Here is a 23084-nt window from a genome sequence, read left to right on the forward strand (position 1 = left end):
GGATCTCACCCAGTGCGGGGTCAAATTGACCATTGTTTTTCTCACAGAGAGGAAAAAAAGTTATTCACTTTTCCAGACAGCTAGAGCTAATTATAAGCTAGCTAGTAGCTACTAGCATCGTTCAATTTTGATAGCTGAATAATTATAGCTGGCTAATCAGCATGGATATCCGAAAATGGCTGGGCACTGCCAAGAGCAAAAAAACGGCAGACCACCATGTTCGGTGCGATGCCGGGCTCACCGAGTAGCCTGCTGTCTCGACCACCAAGGTTGAGGAGCCTAGCACCAAATGTAATACCCACCCATCCTCATACTGCCTGTTGATCAACCAGGTCGAGAAGCACAAGGGCAATTTCACAACAAGCACCTGCACCTTCGTTACCCCAGTAACTAGCACCTGACGACCTGTTGGATCTAACCAAAACTGAATCAGTGGAAGCAGAGTTTATTGATTCTTGCTAAATGAAATCGCAACCACAGCCAGCGACAACAAATGGACTCCACTCGGTGGTCTTCAAAGATATGGCGGGCCTTTGTCAGCAATGCCAACTCTGCTGTTGGCACTGAAAAATACATTTGGATGAACATTTGGGACATCTACAGCAATGAGCGAAAATTCCTTCTCCACGTATTCAGTGAACACAGAGGCAGCATGTTACATCAACAAAAAGCCCAGCTTGTCCAGCTGGCATTTGAGAGGGACCTGACAAGTAAATTTAGCCGGGAAGGAGAATGGAAAAATAAACTTCACTTGAAGTTCAACACAGCATGGAGGAGGCTGCAACTCGTCTAAATGGTAAGCTACAACCTTCATGACCCTGGCCGCCGTGTCAAAATGTTTAATTCATTGGTTTTCCTTTATGTAAGCCTACTGGTTGTTTGGCAGATTTTTTGTATATAATTGGCTGGTGTTGGGATGTCTTTGTTCTAGGTTTTGTGGCTGGTGTTGGGATGTCTTTGTTCTAGGTTTTGTGGCTGGTGTTGGGATCTCTTTGTTCTAGGTTTGGTGTGTTGTGTTGGGATCTCCTGGTTATGAGAAAGGTTTGGGTCTCTCTATCTGGTCTCTCTGGTCTCAGATCATTGGCTACTGTTCTTGTGGGTCTCCTGATATATATCCTAAGATTTGTAGACCGCTGGTTTATAGGGTCATATTTAGGTTTAGTCGCTGGTGATGTTTGGGGACATCAGTGTTTAGTGCTAGCTGTGTCATCATAGCATTAGGTTAGCTGAAGGTTATCACTTCAAGTGTGTCGCTACTAGTGTCAGTGGACTCAAGGCATGAAGATAGGATGACTTGCATTTGTTAGCATACCAATGACACTGTCTCCCATAACACTTAATTGAGACCAAGGAATTCGTCCCCTATAAACACTCCCTGCTCTCTCTTTCCTCTTTCTCCTCCCGCTGCTCGCTCTCTGCCCTCTATCCTTTTGTCTCTCCTCTTCCCGTGCGCTCTCCCTCTCTCTCTCCCCTCCCTCTCTGTGCTCTGAGGGTATGAGAGATGCTGCGTCCTCTGCTTCAGCTACAGCATCCCTCACATGGAGCTCTAGCTAGTCTAAATGTAGGGTGTTCTGTCCTCCTAACCATCACATACATGACCTTCTGTGTTTGTGTGTGTGTGTGTGTGTGTGTGTGTGTGTGTGTGTGTGTGTGTGTGTGTGTGTGTGTGTGTGTGTGTGTGTGTGTGTGTGTGTGTGTGTGTGTGTGTGTGTGTGTGTGTGGGTGTGTGTGTGTGTGTGTGTGTGTGTGTGTGTGTGTGTGTGTGTGTGTGTGGAGGGGGGTGGGGGGTTCTTTAGATGGACAGGAGAGGAGAGGGTTCATTAGTTAATGATGGACATTTAAAATGCAGTCAATAGCTACTGAAGACACATGGGAAGGGAGCTGTACTGTAGCTAACATATTTATTTGTCTAGCACACACACAGATACATCCACCCTGGTTCTCTAGAGATGCATGTACAAGCAAAACAGTCGATTTTGCAAAACAAGCACCACTACTGTGCATACGTGCCAGTAAGTCAGTTTATTCTGAGCAGCTCAGAAACACACACACACACACACACACACACACACACACACACACACACACACACACACACACACACACACACACACACACTGGCAGGCCTCTAATGACGTGGTGTATGGCTGAGAGTACAGATGCGCTGACTGAATAGATTAAAGACTTCATCCAATGACACAGCTGTGCTCTCTTTGAAGCAAAGGCATGAAACTGCATGAAATTACTACAAAAGAGGGAAGCTGAGTCTTTAGAGTGAGTCTTTAGAGTGTGTGTGTTTGTGTGTGTGTGTTTGTGTGCATGTGCGCATGTGTGTGTGTGTGTGTGTTACTTTATCCCACTTTTGCTTACAATGTGACTGCTGTGCAGAGGACTTGGACTTACCGATGCATGTGTAAAGCAAGGCATGAACCCACAGCCACAGAGCAGTGTGTTCAAATTTACTTCGCAGCTATTTGCCAAAGGCCAAAGCAATTGGTTATTAGAGTAGTGCTGTAAATGCAGCTCTTTTATTGCCATGGCTGTCTGGTGTGAAGGGATGGATGGGGATGGGACGGCCATGCTACAAATCATGTCAGGTTCCCTGTTGCTCCAGACCTCCAGACCAGAGTACACTGTCATCTGCCTTGTTACTGTAGATCGATGCTGTAATTCATACCTAATGTCCCTAGTTGATGATGCCACTATTTCAGGGGAAGTTGCCACTAGATGTTAATCCTTCCCTTCTCCCCACCATAATGTATTGTGCTCTATAACGTGTTTATAAACTAATGTTATAAGTTGCTCCGTCTCTATATCACTGTACAACCTATGAATCTCGGCTGCTCTAGAGACTTAACTCTTAGCCGCGCTAAATGTTTTGCATATAGATTGCCTTGCTGTATGTATACCACTGGTATAGTGATGTAGGGTTAGGGTCTTTCTGGAGGGGCTCCAAACCTCCAGCTTCTCTCTCTCTCTCTCTCTCTCTCTCCCTCTCTCTCTGTCTGTCTCTCTCTCAGCTATATGCAGTAGCAGAATCCACAGGACTGGGAGTATACAGCTCCACAGTCCTAATTAAAGCTAATTTAACCTGTATGTGTGTGAGTGTGCGTCTGTGTGTGCGCGCACTTCTCTCCGTGTGTGTGTGTGTATGTGTGTGTGTGTGTGTAGGATTAAAGGCAACTTCCTACAGTGCTATGGAAAACAGGAGGATGCAAAAATATGGATGTGCATTGTGAATGCTTCCTTTGTTGTGAAAGCAATGACAAATGGCAAAACAAAATGGTGGATTTTTATGTACAGAAACGTTATGTGGCATAAAATTGTAATCCTTTTGATAAAGGCGATCATCTTTTGGGCTTGTTATACACAGTAAGCTCTATTGTTTTAAGAAACAATATACATAATCACTTTATTCTTTTTCTTGCAGGATCAGGAAGCATGTTTCTGGTGCATTATTTTTCTCAGCCTGGTCACTAGAAACAGCCGTCGATTTCGGATGTTTGAATATATAGTACCAGTTAAAAGTTTGGACACACCTACTCATTCAAGGGTTTTTCTTTATTTTGACTATTTTCTACATTGTAGAATAATAGTGAAGACATCGAAACTATGAAATAACACATATGGAATCATGTAGTAACCAAAAAAGTGTAAATGAAATAAAAATGTATTTTAGATTCTTCAAAGTAACCACCCTTTGCCTTGATGACAGCTTTGTACACGCTTGGCATTCTCTCAACCAGTTTCACCTGGAATGCTTTTCCAACAGTCTTGAAGGAGTTCCCACATATGCTGAGCACTTGTTGGCTGCTTTTCCTTCACTCTGCGGTCCAACTCATCCCAAATCATCTCAATTCGGTTGAGGTCGGGTGATTGTGGAGGCCAGGTCATCTGATGCAGCACTCCATCACTCTCCTTGTTGGTCAAATAGCCCTTACATAGCCTGGAGGTGTGTTGGGTCATTGTCCTGTTGAAAAATAAATGATAGTCCCACTAAGCGCAAACCAGATTGTCAGGCGGTGGGTGTAGCTGGTGCATGTCAGGCGCAGGAAAGCAGAGACGAGTGAACAACGCACTTTACTAGAGAAAACAGCACAAAGTAACAAAACCAATGTGCGAACAATAATGGTTGCCATCCAACACGGGTGAACACAGCACCTGGAACAAACCAGCCGGAAACGTACCGACCCTAACAATAAACAAACACACACAAAGACATGGGGGAAACAGAGGGTTAAATACATGACCAGTAATTGGGAAATGAAAACCAGGTGTGTGGGAAACATAGACAAAACCAATGGAAAATGAAAAGTGGATTGGCGATGGCTAGAAGACCGGCGACGTCGACCGCAGAGTGCCGCCCGAACAAGGAGAGGAACCGACTTCGGCGGAAGTCGTGACACAGATGGGATGGTGTATTGCTGCAGAATCCTCCTCCATCCTTCACGGCGGGAACCACCCATGCGGAGATCATCCATTCACCTACTCTGCATCTCACATAGACACGGCGGTTGGAACAAAAATCTCAAATTTGGACTCATCAGACCAAAGGACATATTTCCACCGGTCTAATGTCCATTGCTCGTGTTTCTTGGCCCAAGCCATCTCTTATTCTTATTGGTGTTCTTTAGTAGTTTCTTCGCAGCAATTAGACCATGAATGCCTGATTCACACAGTCTCCTCTGAACAGTTGATGTTGAGATGTGTCTGTTACTTGAACTCTGTGAAGCGTTTATTTGGGCTGCAATTTCTGAGGCTGGTAACTCTAATGAACTTATCCTCTGCAGCAGAGGTAACTCTGGGTCTTCCTTTCCTGTGGCGGTCCTCATGAGAGCCAGTTTCAAAATAGCGCTTGATGTTTTTTTTGACTGCACTTGAAGAAACTTTGAAAGTTCTTGAAATGTTCCGGACTGACTGACCTTCATGTCTTAAAGTAAATATAATAATTTTAAAGTAATTTTCTCTGTTCATTGCTTATTTGAGCTGTTCTTGCCATAATATGGAAGCAAAGAAATTCCACAAATTAACTTTTAACAAGGCACACTTGTTAATTGAAATGCATTCCAGGTGACTACCTCATGAAGCTGGTTGAGAGAATGCTGTGACCTGGCCAAGATAAAGCATCATCAAGGCAAAGGGTGGCTACTTTGAAGTATCTCAACTATAAAATATATTTTGGTTTGTTTAACACTTGTTTGGTTACTACATGATTCCACATGTGTTATTTCATCGTTTTGATGTCTTCACTATTATTCTACAATGTAGAAAATAGTCAAAATAAAGAAAAACCCTTGAATGAATAGGTGTGTCCAAACTTTTGACTGGTACTCTGTGCCTTCCTCGGCGCATCCCATGTTCTACCCTCTTCAAGAGGCCTTTAAGATTGTAGAGCCCAACATATCGAGAGGTAGGCAATGTTGTCTACCAAAACTCTACTGTTCTACAAACGTTAGCACCGGCAAATGAGTCTATCACAGTGGTGTAGTCATGTCAACAAAAACCATGACTGGTAAGAAGAGTGAATTCGATCTGCACTCAGATCTCCCAATAGTCATAACTGTTTCCATGGATTACCCAGAATGTAACTCTGATGTTGAGGAACACTTCCATTCCTGTTTGCAATCCCCCAATAACCTATATGAAACCCCATAAGCATACATGATCTGGGTTCAAATACTATTTGAAATAATCTCACACACTTTAGCAGGGCTTGATTGAGCTTGCCTGGCACAGTGGAACCAATAGAACAGTTGCAAAGCTGCAAAACCCACCCGTCTGGCACTTCAGTCTGACTAAACCAAACACTAAAAGTATGGAAAGATTTCAAATAGTATTTGAACCCAGGTCTGCAGTGCATTATGAAAAAGGCAGTCTGTGTGTGTGTGTGTTGTAATATGCAGTGTTATAAATGATTCCACTGTGGATAGGCGAGGCCTATTTCTCTGTCTTCCTATTATCCCTGTGAGCCACCTCATTTCCCCTTTCCTGATATATGTGTCACCACGTACTGCTTTGTAATTTACCATCTGCATAAGTGGACCGACCGCATTTGTGTGAGTGTGTGTTTCTGTGTGTGTGTGTGTGTGTGTGTGTGTGTCGTCTGTGCGTGCGTACGTCTGTGTGTGTGTTTTGTAAACAGGTAATGGTTCCTAGAAGTGGTGATTACAGTGGCTCTTATGGTTAACAACCAAGCAAGGTTGTTATGGGTGTTAGTGCTCTTGTCTCATCAGTCTCCAATGTGTGTGTGTACGCGTGTATTTATGTGTGTAAGCGATGTAGGCCAAGCGCTGTGAGCAGAATGCGAGTTGACGAGCATCTCCTCAGGCGACCTAGCCAAGCAGATGGGGAAGGCTGTACAGTATGTCATTAAGTTACGGTGTAAATAGCAGGATGCACTGGGTAACAAACAGGAAGAAGGAGAGATGGAGAAGGTGGAGGAGAGGAGAGAAGAAGAGATATAGAAAGAGAGTGGGAGAGGGCTAGCAGGAGAGAGCAGAAGCCTGGCGACGCTAATTCGCCCAAAGTGAGACTGTGTAGCCTGTCTGGGGGTCTCACACACACACACACACACACACACACACACACACACACACACACACACACACACACACACACACACACACACACACACATACACCCCTAATCCTGCTCCGCTTCCTTATCACAGCCATCAGTGGGTGAAGTCATGTGTACCGGTATGAGTCTGTACGAGCCTTTTTGCAGTCAGATCAGATCCGGTGATGAGAGCTTCTCTACTGGACATCTAGGATGAACTCACTCACTCACGATCAGCCCATGGCCATACACCCACTGATCACCTATTGAATATCAGACATTGATGTTTAAAAAAAAACGATGGGTATCTCTTTTTTATGCCCGTTCAGATTTCTGTATGATATTCCTGATGCATGTTTGAGAGAACTCCTATTACTAATGCTTTACCAACGACCCCCTGCGAGCCCCTGCGAGCCCCTGTGAGCCATGATGGGAAAACTCGGTGAAAACAGGCCGGCAGATGTACAGCTACATATACTAGAGCTGAAGCCTGAATACTGGTCAAGTGGAAATAGAGGCAGAGAGAGGATCATCACCGCTAGGGAGGGATGAGGTGATGGAATAGGGAGAGATGGAGGGAGAGACTGATAAATGTTTCATAAGTATGGCTACTGTAGTTGTATATCTCATCTCTGGTGTGGGTTATTGTGCAATGACTCATATTGTACTACTGTGTCATTGGATAACCTGTGTGTGTGTGTGTGTGTGTGTGTGTGTGTGTGTGTGTGTGTGTGTGTGTGTGTGTGTGTGTGTGTGTGTGTGTGTGTGTGTGTGTGTGTGTGTGTGTGTGTGTGTGTGTGTGTGTGCGTGCACATGCATAGGTTTTATAGGTCAAACAACCGTTATTCAAGAGACCTTTTAACATGGTGACCTTTTGGTCAGCTGGCTAAGGTCATTACCTAACACCTCTGGGTGATAACCTGTGAGTGCGTGTTAAGGATTTACACCCGGATAAGACCAAACCGAAGCCCTACATCCCGGCCCACCGCGCAGAAATAGCACTCTGTCATCAGTCACAACGCCGTTGTGGTCAGGGACCTTGGTGAGAAGTAACGGATTGATGCCCTGTCAAGACCATGCCAGCCGTGTCATAAATATCTGCTAGCGACTGCCAATTGCTGTGTCACTGTTAGGCCTTCAGTGGTACCCGGCCCTGGGAGTTTCTTCTTTTTACCTCAGCTCCGTTATGAAGAGGTTCTCCCTTCCTGTCTTTCATTGGTTACTCTGATCCATGTCTGAGCTCTCTGTCATTCTCTGTCCATCTCTCCCTAACTCTTTCCCTCCCTCTCTATCCTTCTCTCGCTCAGTGTAGGCAGATAACCAAGTAAAAATGCTGCTTTAAGTTATGCAATGCCTCAGGGGCTTAAAACCATAAAAACACACACACACACGCACACACACACACGCACACATGCACACACACACACACACACACACACACACACACGGTCATTATTAAAGCCCATTAAACACACCTTGTCCCAGCCGTTTTCAGCTGAAGAACAGTCGGGCACACAATACAACCTATTAGAAGTCTGACAGACAGTGGCTACACAACGTCTAGAAAGCCAAAGGGATCATAACATTGAGATGTAGCTACATACAAATATTTGTTGTACTAGCAAATATTTTTGTTCATACTATACATCTCAATATTGAGATGTAAATACACGAAACCCTATGAAGACATTTTATATTTCAGTCCCTGTATCCAACCAAACAAGGCAGGGGTGGATCCAGCGATCAATGATGTATGTTTGGGGTTGATCTGGGAGCCTGAAGGACTTCAAAGGCCCAATGCAGCCATTTTTATATCAATATCAAATCATTTCTGGGTAATAATTAAGTACCTTATTGTAATAGATTTCCATTAAAATGGGCAAAAAATCACTTTTTATCCAGAATTTTGCAAGGACTGTCTGGGAGGGGTCTGAGTGGGGAGGGGAAAACTGAAAACTAGAGCTGTGTTCGAATATCCATACTAACATACTGTATACTACACACTTAATGAGTATATACTAAATACTATATAATATTAGTATACTGTAAACAAACTGTGTCCTTTCAGTTGAGCCTTCTTAGACATTTTACGACTTCGGGTGTCCGTTTGTACATTCAGAGCGTTTCACTTCAGGAGCGTTCAGAGCACACACTGGACCCTCTGGTGGAGGAGTAGGGTTGATCCGAACATTCTGACCTTACAACGGCAGTCAAGCACCCGAGCTAACTGTCTAGCCACTTCCAGACACAAATGAGAGAACACCTCACTCTGACCATTTTACTCCCCCTAGCAGAGCTGGTTAGGCAGTTTTAATGTTATTCAGAGCATTGGTGACTGTAGCTGTGCTGCTGCCAACAATTGAATTATGCTTTTTTGCAGACGTTTACTGACACCGGCCGTATTCAACGGGTGTTGAGCGTTCGTAAATTCATCAGTTATTCTGCGCTCTGGTACACAGATACGAGACTGAGCTCTGAAATCGGAGTAGATCGCCAGAGCTAATTTACGAAAGTACCCGAATGTCCATTGAGAACTCACAACAACTATACCACTTAGCTAAGAATGGCGGGAAAAATCAAGTCAATAAACGTTGGGTAGTTAGTTAGATAGCATATAGTTAATATACTGGCAAGTTTGATGTATTAGTGGCCAACTAACGTTAGGTAGCTAGCTAACATATCGGTACATACCAGCCAACATAACGTGTAAGGTAACTTATTTGAAAAGTCATTACTTTATTACATTGCTTAACATTTTCTTAACATTTGACATAATTAGTTAAGGCAATGAATTTATATCCGCTCTCGTTGGACTTTGGCTGCATATTATTGACTTTAAATCTGAAAACGATGTGAAGCCACACCCATTTCCTGAAGAATGGCATTATGGGAGTATATTCGAACACAGCTTAGCTATTATTCATGGTTGCACCTCCGTCACTCGGTTGCATCGTTGCTATTGTTATCAACGTTCTACAGACGCCGCAGCCGTCGATGCTCAAAAGTAGAACGGGGGCTAATGACTTTGAACCGGGGCTAATGACTGTGTCTTCTAAATTACTCTATAGGGGCTTGGGAATACAATGACATTGATAAAGTAGGTCATATTTAGTAGGAAACAACTTTGCCATCATCATGTTGTCAAATTTACTTTAGCAAAGTTAGTCAAAAACCGCTAGTAATGCAAATGTTAGCTAGCTAAAATCTGGAGGTCTTCCCTCAATCTTACCTAGCTAACATTATACTGCAGCCACAGTAATGCACTTTTTAGATCAACCCTTCGTCAGCTTTCAATGAGGATGCATTGAGTAGAATGCTCAGTTGGGCATCAGTCCTAAAACAAACGTTCAAAACGATATTGTGATGCAACATGCAACCCATGAATTGGAGGTTTGGAACTTTCTTTCTTATTGGTATATTAACCAATTTGCAGCATGGTGATGTCACCATGGAAAGCCGAAACCATGCAAACCTGCTGATTAGAAGGTCCTGTGTAAATTGTATTTTTAACCAGCAACTATCAGGAAATAATACTGATCAAATGTTTTCACACTTTTAAAGTGTTAGTTTCATCAGCTGTTGTACATTGACTGCACTGGGCTTTTAACATGTTCCTCTAGTCTAGATAATGGGGGAGAAAGACTGCTTTAATAGGACATATGAGGAACCAGATTGCTTTTAGCCCACTGTAAAAAAAAAAAAAAGATTTAAAAAATGTATTTTTAGTGATTACTTACTGGCAGCCAGTTAACTGTAAGTTACCGTAAAAAAGGTACAGTATGTTACCGTAAATTCCAAAGAAACTTTGGTTTAAACAGTAAGTTACTATAAAGGACAGACAGACAGACAGGCTCATCTGTTTGTTTGTGTGTGTGCGTGCATGCGTGGGTGCGCACACGTTTGTGTGTGTGAAAGTGTGTGTGTGCATGTGTGTGTGAATGCTTTTAAGCAGAGCCTCATCTACAGCAGTGAGTGGAGAAGTGGTGGAGCATAACAGAGAGAAATACATTTACAGCCTCTCTGTGCTACATGTAGAATTGGGCTCTATGATTAGTGGTTTGTTAGTGATGCTGCAAGTGGCTGTTAAATGGTTAGTGAGCCAGGCTAATGGAGCAGGAGAGTGAGTTTGATCAACGTTCAAGAAACATTACAAAGATACAGTATTCAATTATTCAACTTATATTGTCAATGTAACTGTGTTTAAACTGCCCTGTGTGTGTGTGTGTGTGTGTGTGTGTGTGTGTGTGTGTGTGTGTGTGTGTGTGTGTGTGTGTGTGTGTGTGTGTGTGTGTCTGTGTGTGTGTGTGTGTGTGTGTGTGTGTGTGTGTGTGTGTGTGTGTCTGTGTGTGTGTGTGTGTGTGTGTGTGTGTGTGTGTCTGTGTGTTTCTGTGTGTGTGTGTGTGTGTGTAAGCATCCCACTGGGCACACGCTGGTTGAATCGATGTTGTTTCCACGTCATTTCAATTTAAATGACGTTTCAATGAAATGACGTGGAACAAACGTGGAATAGACATTGAATTAACGTCTGTCCCCAGTGGGATGTGTGTATCTCTCCCAAAGCATGGTATGGAAAACTCTTGGAATGTGTTTGTTAATGGTTCATTAGCCATCAATAGCAGACTGTTAAAAACAGACATTTTAAATCTCCACACTCCTCTTCCCAGGCCACAGGCTTGGCCTTTACAGTCCAGAGACAAACTCAACACTCAGACTCTTTATGTCTGTCCCCACTCTTCATCCCTTCTGATGGCAGGCAACGACAGAGGTCAAACGCTATACAAATCTCTCCCTGTTTGACAGAGGAAGCCGCTCGTGTGTGTGTGTGTGTGTGTGTGTGTGTGTGTGTGTGTGTGTGTGTGTGTGTGTGTGTGTGTGTGTGTGTGTGTGTGTGTGTGTGTGTGTGCGTGTGCGTGTGTTTGTGAGTTAAAGTGTGCCTGCACACGTGTGAGTGTGTGTGTGAGGTGAGCCTGCGTGCGTGCATGTGTATGTGTTGTCTGTGGTCTGTGTACAGATGTTAGCCTTGAGGCGATGTAAAAAATACAAATCTCTCCCTGTTTGACAGAGGAAGCCGCTCTGTGTGTGTGTGTGTGTGTGTGTGTGTGTGTGTGTGTGTGTGTGTGTGTGTGTGTGTGTGTGTGTGTGTGTGTGTGCGTGTGCGTGTGTTTGTGAGTTAAAGTGTGCCTGCACACGTGTGAGTGTGTGTGTGAGGTGAGCCTGCGTGCGTGCATGTGTATGTGTTGTCTGTGGTCTGTGTACAGATGTTAGCCTTGAGGCGATGTAAAAAATACCATATGGGTAGGTCTTCTTAATAAAGGAGTCTTGGTTTGAGATGAAATGAGATGAAATGAGTGAAGCGTGATGATGATATCTCTATACTTAGAAAATCATTGGCACTGAATAGATCTGGATACAGTCACTTCATATATCATCAACACATGAGATTGGAGAGTGTCATGAATATACTGAACTGGAGCATGCAGCTATACCACACGTCGATTATATATCCAAATATATGACATTGATATAATATATAGCTTACAGCCAGTATTAGACATCTATTCACCTCATCTATAGTTATAGTGGGAAGTTTACATACACTTAGGTTGGAGTCATTAAAACTCATTTTTCAACCACTCCACAAATGTCTTGTTAACAAACTATAGTTCTGGCAAGTCAGTTAGAACATCTACTTTGTGCATGACACAAGTCATTTTTCCAACAATTGTTTACAGACAGATTATTTCACTTATAATTCACTGTATCACAATTCCAGTGGGTCAGAAGTTTACATACACTAAGTTGACTGTGCCTTTAAACAGCTTGGAAAATTCCAGAAAATGATGTCATGGCTTTAGAAGCTTCTGATAGGCTAATTGACATCATTTGAGTTAATTGGAGGTGTACCTGTGGATGTATTTCAAGGCCTACCTTCAAACTCAGTGCCTCTTTGCTTGACATCATGGGAAAATCAAAAGAAATCAGCCAAGACCCCAGAAAAAAATTGTAGACCTCCACAAGTCTGGTTCATCCCTGGGAGCAATTTGAAAATTCTGAAGGTACCACGTTCATCTGTACAAACAATAGTACGCAAGTATAAACACCATGGGAGCACACAGCCGTCATACCGCTCAGGAAGGAGACACGTTCTGTCTCCTAGAGATGAATGTACTTTGGTGCGAAAAGTGCAAATCAATCCCAGAACAACAGCAAAGGACCTTGTGAAGATGCTGGAGAAAACAGGTACAAAAGTATCTATATCCACAGTAAAACGAGTCCTATATCGACATAACCTGAAAGGCCGCTCAGCAAGGAAGAAGCCACTGCTCCAAAATTGCCATAAAAAATCTAGACTACGGTTTGCAACTGCATATGGGGACAAAGATCGTACTTTTTGGAGAAATGTCCTCTGGTCTGATGAAACAAAAATAGAACTGTTTGGCCATAATGACCATCATTATGTTTAGAGGAAAAAGGGGGAGGCTTGCAAGCCGAAGAACACCATCCTAACCGTGAAGCACGGGGGTGGCAGCATCATGCTTTGGGGGTGCTTTGCTGCAGGAGGGACTGGTGCACTTCACAAAATAGATGGCATCATGGGGATGGAAAATTATGTGGATATATAGAAGCAACATCTCAAGACATCAGTCAGGAAGTTAAAGCTTGGTCACAAATCGGTCTTCCAAATGGACAATGACCCCAAGCATACTTCCAAAGTTGTGGCAAAATGGCTTAAGGACAACAAAGTCAAGGTATTGGAGTGACCATCACAAAGCCCTGACCTCAATCCTATAGAAAATGTGTGGGCAGAGCTGAAAAAGCGTGTGTGAGCAAGGAGGCCTACAAACCTGACTCAGTTACACCAGCTCTGTCAAGAGGAATGGGACAAAATTCTCACCAACTTATTGTGGGAAGCTTGTGGAAGGCTACCCAAAACGTTTGACCCAAGTTAAACAATTTAAAGGCAATGCTACCAAACACTAATTGAGTGTATGTAAACTTCTGACCCACTGGGAATGTGATGAAAGAAATAAAAGCTGAAATAAATAATTTGCTTTACTATTATTCTGACATTTCACATTCTTAAAATAAAGTGGTGATCCTAACTGACCTAAGACAGGGAATTTCTATGAGGATTGAATGTCAGTAATTGTGAAAAACTGAGTTTAAATGTATTTGGCTAAGGTGTATGTAAACTTCCGACTTCAACTGTAGGTACACATAATCTGTGTGTCTTGTGAGATCAGAATCATCTCTGTTGTGTTTCCTATTAATTTTAACCAAAACTATTACTGTATACTTCATGGCGTCAGATAGTCAGTTAGCTAGTTCATACTGTGAGGAGCCTGTTCTGAAGGACCATTCTGTCTCGTACTTGGGATTGGAAGGAGAGGAGTAAAGGAATAGTCAATCATATGATACATGTTATGTATATATAGTACAGCCCACGGCAGCAGCAGCTAAAGTGTTTTTTCAGTCTGTCAGTGATGCAATATTGCACCTACACTGAAGGGTTTCAGGTAGAGAAGCACAGTACTGTACAGTATGTATGTAATATAACAACCATGGTGAGATATTACTGTCGAGACAAAATGTGTAATGTGCAAGTGAATCATTTTTAACCCCTTACTATACCTCTACAACGAGCAAGCTCAGAATTGTGAAGATTTCACCATACTTTACAAGCAGGCAGAATTCTCAGGAAAGGGCTTGGCAAATAATGGGTTAATTCATGGATAAATGGTGTTGCATAAAAGCTTTGAATGAAACCATTACAATCTAAAAAATGCTGGGTCAATAATGGCCCAATTTGGGTCATTTCTAAAAAAACTGGGTTATTTTGACCCAGCACTGTTAGGTTACGTGAATGTGGTTATTTTGACCCAGCACTGTTAGGTTACGTGAATGTGGTTATTTTGACCCAGCACTGTTAGGTTACGTGAATGTGGTTATTTTGTCCCAGCACTGTTAGGTTACGTGAATGTGGTTATTTTGACCCAGCACTGTTAGGTTACGTGAATGTGGTTATTTTGTCCCAGCAGTGGGTTGCTCTTTTGCTGGGTTATTGTTATTCATGTATTTTTGACCAATCTGTGGGTTATGTCTTACTTTATTGCTGGGTAACCATTATTTTGATTTTTATTGCTTGTCTCTACTATAGAATCTGCTGTTTTTATATTAGTACAAATACTTCTAACGATAACAATCAATGTTATAACGTTAGTACAGTATGAAATTATTGACATATGGCCAATCATGACAAATTGTAAATATATATATTTTTTTTATTCAGCTCTTAATTTCAGCTACGAAATGAAATCATACAAAAGATAAACAGCAAATAAGGAACACACAAATAAACAAAAACTATAAGCACAATCCATAATTTTGAATCACTGCAGCCCTACTAATTAATAAAGCTGAGGAATGGGGCTGAGGAAAAGTAACCACTTTACTCCCCCAACCCCTACCAGCTATACATTTTTAATATGAATTGATGTAAACAACAAAACATAATGTATTCTGCTCCAGAACCTTCCCATTCATGATGGTGAATGCCAGGGAGTAGAGGCGATTGTCCCCTAGTCAGAACGAAGGGTTCGGGTCTCTTGTTCTTTTGGCCGCTTGGCGGAGATAGTCTGAACACCTGTTTGTAATGAAGGTGTTGTCACTGAAAAAAAAATGTTAGCTGCAACTGTGTTAAAATCGGTTAAAACAGTGTGCAGTAAAAGTGTATATTTTGCATTTGTGAAATGATTGTGATGTGATATGAAACTAAAGGGCTTTATGGTTCTAGAACCATATCGCTATTTAGAATCGAACAAGATTTAGATGTCTGTTTTGCCTGCCAGACCCAGTCTGATTCTGAAGAGGTCCTTCGATCTCAGGGAGTAACGGTAAGGATCCTTAAGAGTACATCTACCAAACAACCCAGCATTTTTTTACAGTGTATGGTCATGTGACCTGAACACACACGCACACATACACACAGACACACACATTTCTACGCTGTCCTGAGGGTTGTACAGATCTCATTAAGATAACCCTGCTGATCTCTACGCAGCTGACAGATTCCTCTCTGAGTTGGTCTATCGATGGTGGGATATGGATAGTACCAGAACAGATATGGAGATTATTTCACTGATAATATAGGAAGGTTTTTCTGATCTGATAATGTAGGAATGATGCTCTGACCTGATAATGTAGGAAGGTTATTTCTGTCTTGATCATGTTGGAAGCTTCTTTCTGTCTTGATCATGTTGGAAGGTTCTTTCTGTCCTGATAATGTAGGAAGGTTCTTTCTGTCTTGATCATGTTGGAAGGTTCTTTCTGTCCTGATAATGTAGGAAGGTTCTTTCTGTCTTGATCATGTTGGAAGGTTCTTTCTGTCCTGATAATGTTGGAAGGTTCTTTCTGTCCTGATAATGTAGGAAGGTTATTTCTGTCTTGATCATGTTGGAAGGTTCTTTCTGTCCTGAAAATGTAGGAAGGTTCTTTCTGTCCTGATCATGTTGGAAGGTTCTTTCTGTCCTGATAATGTAGGAAGGTTCTTTCTGTCTTGATCATGTTGGAAGGTTCTTTCTGTCCTGATAATGTAGGAAGGTTCTTTCTGTCTTGATCATGTATGAAGGTTTCTCTTTCTTGATAATTTATGAAGGTTTCTCTTTCTTGATCGTGTATGAAGGTTTCTCTTTCTTGATAATGTAGGAAGATTTCACTGTCTTGATGATGTAGGGAGGTTCCTCTGCCTTGATCATGTATGAAGGTTTCTCTTTCTTGATAATGTATGAAGGTTTCTCTTTCTTGATAATGTAGGAAGATTTCTCTGTCCTGATAATGTAGGAAGATTTCTCTGCCCTGATCATGTAGGAAGGTTTCTCTGCCTTGATAATGTATGAAGGTTTCTCTTTCTTGATAATGTAGGAAGATTTCTCTGTCCTGATAATGTAGGAAGGTTTCTCTGCCTTGATAATGTATGAAGGTTTCTCTTTCTTGATAATGTAGGAATATTTCTCTGTCCTGATAATGTAGGAAGGTTTCTCTTTCTTGATATTGTATGAAGGTTTCTCTGTCCTGATAATTTCAAGATTTCTCTGTCCTGATAATGTAGGAAGATTTCTCTGTCCTGATAATGTAGAAATGTTTCCCGGGCCTGATAATGTAGGAAGGTTTCTTGAAGTCTTTCGTAGTGTGGCTATTTCTCCTCAGATGATCATGTTGAATGCCTGTGGTATGGAATATTATGGAGAACATTTTAGGGTAGAGATAACATCAATACCACAAACACATAGTACATTAAATTTATGGGAAAATTGCCAGTGCCACTATTGCTACAGTATAATTTTCCATATGTAATATAATGTATCTAAGGATGCTTAATATACAGTTCATAATTCATGGAATAGTTATCATACCCAGCACACCCCTAACTACAGTAACTACAGTGTGTTCCCTCTATTTAGGACCCAGTTGTCGCCTCAGCCTTTGCGCAGATATGCAGTGTGTGTGGGTGTGTGTGTGTGACAGTCCCCTCCCACAGTGGAATGTGTATTATTAGCCCAGGGGACTAGGGACGGGTGTAGCTGCCATACAAGCCACACTGGTTCCTGCTCTCCCTCCATCCTACTCCCCCCCCCCCCCCCGAATGGTGGGGTAGAAGATGAGATCTCATGTTGAATGTGAGGCCGGACGTTGTGTGTGTGTCTGCACACGGCACACACTCTGATCCGGTCAGGGAGAGGACACAAGACACAGGACACACACACACACACACACACACACACACACACACACACACACACACACACACACACACACACACACACTGACACTGACACTGACACTCAGCAGCAGCGATGGCACCAGAAGATCTAAAGGAGGATGTAGAGCAGAAGGCCTGAAGGGGGGATGGATGTGAAGATTGTGAGTGTTTGGTTAGGATCGTCAGGGTGAATATCATAGGGAAAGGAAAAAGGATGTGTCCTGACTTAGGCTGTCTGGCTGTGCCCTGCCCTGGGCTTTTCTGGGGCTGCTGGCGTCGGCGGTTTTCCAGTATGTCCTGTCCCTATCTACAGTATCGTCTCTGACTGGGACTGAGCTGGGACAAACACACACTACAGGACAGGACAGGACAGGACAGGGTAGCTCGCTAGCTGGATAACACCTAGAACTACGACTGCGAATCGGCCTGAATACCCACCGCGCTGGATGTTTTTATTTTCCTAAATATGTTTATTAGGTTTAAACGGGTAAAGAAGAATGCATTTGGTAATCATACGTCCGGCAGTATGTGTACAGTAGAATAATAATAATACTGGAGAATAAACAGGACACAGACATGGACATCGACTGCAGTTGGAGTGTACTGGTCTGGATGACTTTGGTTGATGAATACTTGGACTGTACAGGTTCTCATGATGTAGGATTATTACCCACCTTGTGGAATTTGAGCATTTCTATTGGTCGAGAGGAACTATGAATGGGTTACCAGGTAAGATCTGTTACCAGGATAAGTTTCTCTCTAACTGTCAGACCTTTCTTTACAACTATGACAAATGAAACGTAAAGCATAAGATAAATTTGACGTTTGTGAGTTTTAAAACTTGGACATACTCTAGAGAATGTAAGACTATTGCTGAATTCTGATCCTGGATCAAAACGTGGCTGTTTGCGATCATGTTCCTGGAAGAATACACCTCTAGCTTAACATGAATTTTGGACCAAATTAAAAGATCTTGAGGGAATCAAATCTTGATAGAACAAAGCAAACACAAATAAACACAACAATTTCACAACAGAGAACGTAAGACCAACTGAAGAATAAGAGCATAAAAACATTACTCATTGGGTTGGTACAGTCAATAAAAAGTGTCAAGCTGGCCACCCATGTGGTGTAGTAGCAGCAGACTGTACCTTAACAGGTGAGGCTGTCAGGCAACAGACAGATGATGGGACAGTGATTTGTGATCGGATGCCTTGACGGCTCTGTAGATTTGAACATGGTCTTAGCAACACCCTAGTTGTGGGTTTAGTTTAGGATCTCTTTTAGGGCAATTGCTCAGTGTAGATTGTGGGCCACATTTGAACTCACTGGCCTTTATAAGAAATACTGCTTGTATGAAGATGACAGGGACCAAAAATGGAGCATAATATTTTGGTGTTTAAGAAATACCTTTGGATTGTAATAAAAATGCCTGGGGTGGAGGGAGAAAGGGGGAAAATGTCTACATTTGTAACCTCGTTCCCAGGCTCAAATTGCTGGCGCGTAAAAGCATGGTAACACTGTGCCTCAAAGTGGGACTTGAAAGTGGTGTGGTTAAAATCTAGGCAAGTGAGGGAGCAAGCCTGCTATACAGCTGTATTAGATCGCTTTGAAAAATTGCGAAAATCGGCAATTAATATATATGTTCTATCACAGGGATCATATTGTTTTTGGAGAGCCCAATTGATTTGGAATTCAGGCATATAAAGTTTATATGTGAAAACTGTTTCTTAGATGCATACTTTCCAATTTCTCAAACCCACTTCCTTGTTAAGCCCATTACTTGCGATGCTCACACGTTGAAATCCGCAAAGAGGGGGAGGTGCTAGATAGTGATGGACTGAGAGATCAGCCAACTAAAACCCCTGTCTGTTTTGTGCCTGCCATAGACTGCAATTTAAGTCCCATTCTGAGGCGCTCTGAAACTAGACATCTCGACAGAGAGAGAGAGCCCGCTGGTGGGTGGGATTACTACACTGAATAAAAATATAAACGCAACATTTAGTGTTGGTCCCATGTTTCATGAGCTGAAATATAAGATGCCTTAAATGTGTCATGCGCACAAAAATCGTGTTTCTCAAAATGTTTGGAACATATTTCTTTACATCCCTCTGAGTGAGCATTTCTCTTTTGCCAAGATAATCCATCCATCTGACAGACGTGGCATATCAAGAAGCTGATTAAACAGAATGATCATTACACAGGTACACCTTGTGCTGGGGACAATAAAAGCCCAATCTAAAATGTGCAGTTTTGTCACACAACACAATGCCACAGATGTTTTTAGGGAGTGTGCAATTGGCATGCTGACTGCATGAATGTCCACCAGAGCCGTTGAAAGAGAATTGAATGTTCATTTCTCTACCATAAGCCACCTCCAACGTCGTTTTAGAGAATTTGGCAGTACGTCCAACTGGCCTCACAAACGCAGACCATGTGTATGGCGTTGTGTCGGCAAGCGGTTTGCTGATGTCAACGTTGTGAACAGAGTGCCCCATGGTGGCAGTGGGGTTATGGTATGGGCAGGCATAAGCTTCGGACAACGAACACAATTGCATTTTATTGATGGCAATTTGAATGCACAAAAACACAGTGACGAGATCCTGAGGACAACTATGAGGCCCATTTATTTTTAAGGTATCTCTGACCAACAGATGCACATCTGAATTCCCAGTCATGTCAAATCCATAGATTAGGGCCTAATGAATCCGTTTCAATTGACTGATTTCCTTATATGACCTGAAACTCAGTAAAATCTTAGAAATTGTTGCATGTTGCATTTATATTTTGGTTCAGTGTACATTTGTAACGCCTTCGTTGTGCCTAAATAGGGACTGCGGCTCTAAATCACACAGTGCATTCAGAAAGAATTCAGGCCCCTTTACTTTTCCCACATTTTGTTATGTTACAGCTTTATTCTTAAATGGATTCAATTGTTTTTTCCCTCGTCGAAATTCACATTATACGCCATAATGAGAAAGAAAAAACTGCTTTTTGGAAAGATAATAAAAAATTCAATTTACATATGTATTCAGACCCTTTACTCAGTACTTTGTTGAAGCGCCTTTGGCAGCAATTACAGCCTCGAGTCTTCTTGGGTATGACGTTAAAATCTTGGCACACCTGTATTTGGGGAGTTTCTCCCATTCTTCTCTGCAGATCCTCTCAAGCTCTGTCAGGTTAGACGGGGAGCGTTGCTGCACAGCTATTTTCAGGTCTCTCCAGAGATGTTCGATCGGGTTCAAGTCTGGGCTCTGGCTGGGCCACCCAAGGACATTCAAAGACTTGTCCTGAATTCACTCCTGGGTTGTCTTGGCTGTGTGCTTAGGGTCGTTGTCCTGTTGGAAGGTGAACTTTTGCCCCAGTCTGAGGTCCTGAGTGCTCTGGAGCAGGTTTTCATCAAGGAACTCTATGTACTTTGCTCCGTTCATCTTTCCCTCGATCCTGACTGGTCTCCCAGTCCCTGCTTCTGAAAAACATCCCAACAGCATGATGCTGCCAGCACCATGCTTCATTGTAGGGATGGTGCCAAGTTTCCTCCAGACGTGACGGTTGGCATTCAAACCAAAGAGTTCAATCTTGTTTTCTTCAAACCAGAGAATCTTGTTTCTCATGGTCTGAGAGTCTTTTAGGTGCCTTTTGGCAAACTCCAAGCGGGCTGTCATGTGTCTTTTACTGAGGAGTGGCTTCCGTCTGGCCATTCTACCATAAAGGGTTGATTGGTGGAGTGCTGCAGAGATGGTTGTGCTTTTGGAAGGTTCTCACATCTCCACAGAGGCACTCTGGAGCTCTATTTAGAGCGACCATCGGGTTGTTGGTCACATCCCTGTCCAAGGCCCTTCTCCCCCGATTGATCAGTTGGCTGGGCGGCCAGCTCTAAGAAGAGTCTTGGTGGTTCCAAACTTCTTCCATTTAAGAATGATGGAGGCCACTGTATTCTTGGGGACCTTCAATGATGCAGACATTTTTTGGTACTCTTCCCCAGATCTGTGCCTCGACACAATCCTGTTTCGGAGCTCTATAGAAAATTCCTTCGGCCTCATGGCTTGATATTTGCTCTGACATGCACTTTCAACTGTGGGACCTTATATAGACAGTGCCTTTCCAAATCATGTCCAATCAATGAATTTACCACAGGTGGGCTCCAATCAAGTTGTAGAAACATCTCAAGGATGATCAATGGAAACAGGATGCACTGCAAAAAAAATACAACATTTCACTTTGGCAGTATGGGGTATTTTGTGTAGATTGATGAGGATTTTTTTTCAATCTAACAATTTTCGAATAAGGCTGTAACGTAACAAGAGGTGGAAAAAGTCAAGGGGTCTGAATACTTCCCGAATGCACTGTATATGTATAAAAATATATTGTGTTTAACAAAATCTGTATAAGTATAAAAGAATGACTTCTTTTAGTTTTTATTTTGCATACAATATACGTAGCTCAGCATTGGTATTATTTCTTTTCGACAGTCTTTTCTGCTCATCTTTATCGAGGGATCAAATAATTCCAGAACCCACTGTACATGCTTTCTCATACACGCAGAGACACACACACACACACACACACACACACACACACACACCACACACACACACCACACACGTGCAAAAGTGTGTGTGTTGTGCCTGGGTTTTGGGTGCAGGGAAACGCCTGCCATGGCTCAGATGGCGACAGATGGCTTGAGACAAATCAGCCTGGGAGTCAGGAACCCTGCCTCTCTCTCTTAGTCTGTGTGGAGGGCGATCTGCCATGCTGGGGAATGTGTGAGTGTGTGTGTGTGTGGGTGTAACGTTGTTGTATATGTTTGTGTAGGTTGGCACTTACGTTGAACTGGGTTATGCAAGGCTCTCATAACTCCTTTTTACCAGTTCTGGTAAGAAACATGGCTAAGATACGACCACGATTTATCTGTGGAGCAGAGCTCACTTTTACAGGGGAGGTCAGTCCAGGTCAGTTATGAAGGTGAGTACACACACACACACACACACACACACACACACACACACACACACACACACACACACACACACACACACACACACACACACACACTTGTGTTTGCAATACCTACCTATGCATTGTTTAGGAATAATTACATGTACTCTGACACTTTTACCATGATAACATTTCATTGTCTTGTCATTAACCAAGCTACTGTTTCTCATCCAGTGACATTGTACCTCTTTGCTGTAATAACCTTATTCTCCATGAAGTGCTTTATGCTCATAAATTATAGCTCAGTGGTGGTCTGGCTGCCAAGACAATCCGTGCATTACGTAGTCCAGTAAGGTTTTCCCATACAGAGAACTTCTCAGAGGGCTCCTCGCTTATATACTGTTCACTCCAAACGATGCACTGCACTTCTACTTCATCTACTGTTCGTACTCAAGCCGGCCTTGCACAGTGAATGCCATTCCCCTTTTAAAAGCCTGCGAAATGAGTGAGCATGTCTGTGCGCGTGCGTGTGTGTGTGTGTGGCCTAGACGAGCAGTCCAGCAGTCTGTGCCAGTATTCCTCTTTCTCTTACAATCAGGCCTTAAGCCCTGCTAACCTCTATAATCCCATTCCCAAATCACACACACACACTGCCCCTTGGCTCTCATCTCTCTGCCTGCTCCTAATCCCGATGCAATCCCCCTAAATGTGCTGCTGGGGTTGAGGTTCTCTGTCTGTGTATAGCATCAGTCTTCTCCAGCCCTGGTCCTGAATGGAAACAAAGAGTGTGCAGGCTTTTTGTTCCAGTCTGGCACTAACACATCTGATT

The 23084-nt window shown here is 42.7% G+C and overlaps 1 protein-coding gene across 3 annotated transcripts in view; it reads left to right on the forward strand.

Annotated features, from left to right (window-relative positions):
• Positions 1-23084, forward strand: part of LOC106571559 (serine/threonine-protein kinase PAK 5) — a 119643-nt gene that overhangs the window by 18083 nt on the left and 78476 nt on the right. Inside the window, exon 1 of one of the 3 annotated variants that reach the window (XM_014144736.3) lies at positions 21995-22282. The exons of the other annotated variants lie outside the window; for them this stretch is intronic. The gene's annotated coding sequence lies outside the window, so the exon portion shown is untranslated. Of the gene's footprint in view, positions 1-21994; positions 22283-23084 lie in introns of those variants that run through there. 3 annotated transcript variants of the gene reach the window in all.

This window comes from Salmo salar, chromosome 15 (assembly GCF_965601325.2).
Source record: "Salmo salar chromosome 15, fSalSal1, whole genome shotgun sequence".
Lineage (NCBI taxonomy): Eukaryota > Metazoa > Chordata > Actinopteri > Salmoniformes > Salmonidae > Salmo > Salmo salar.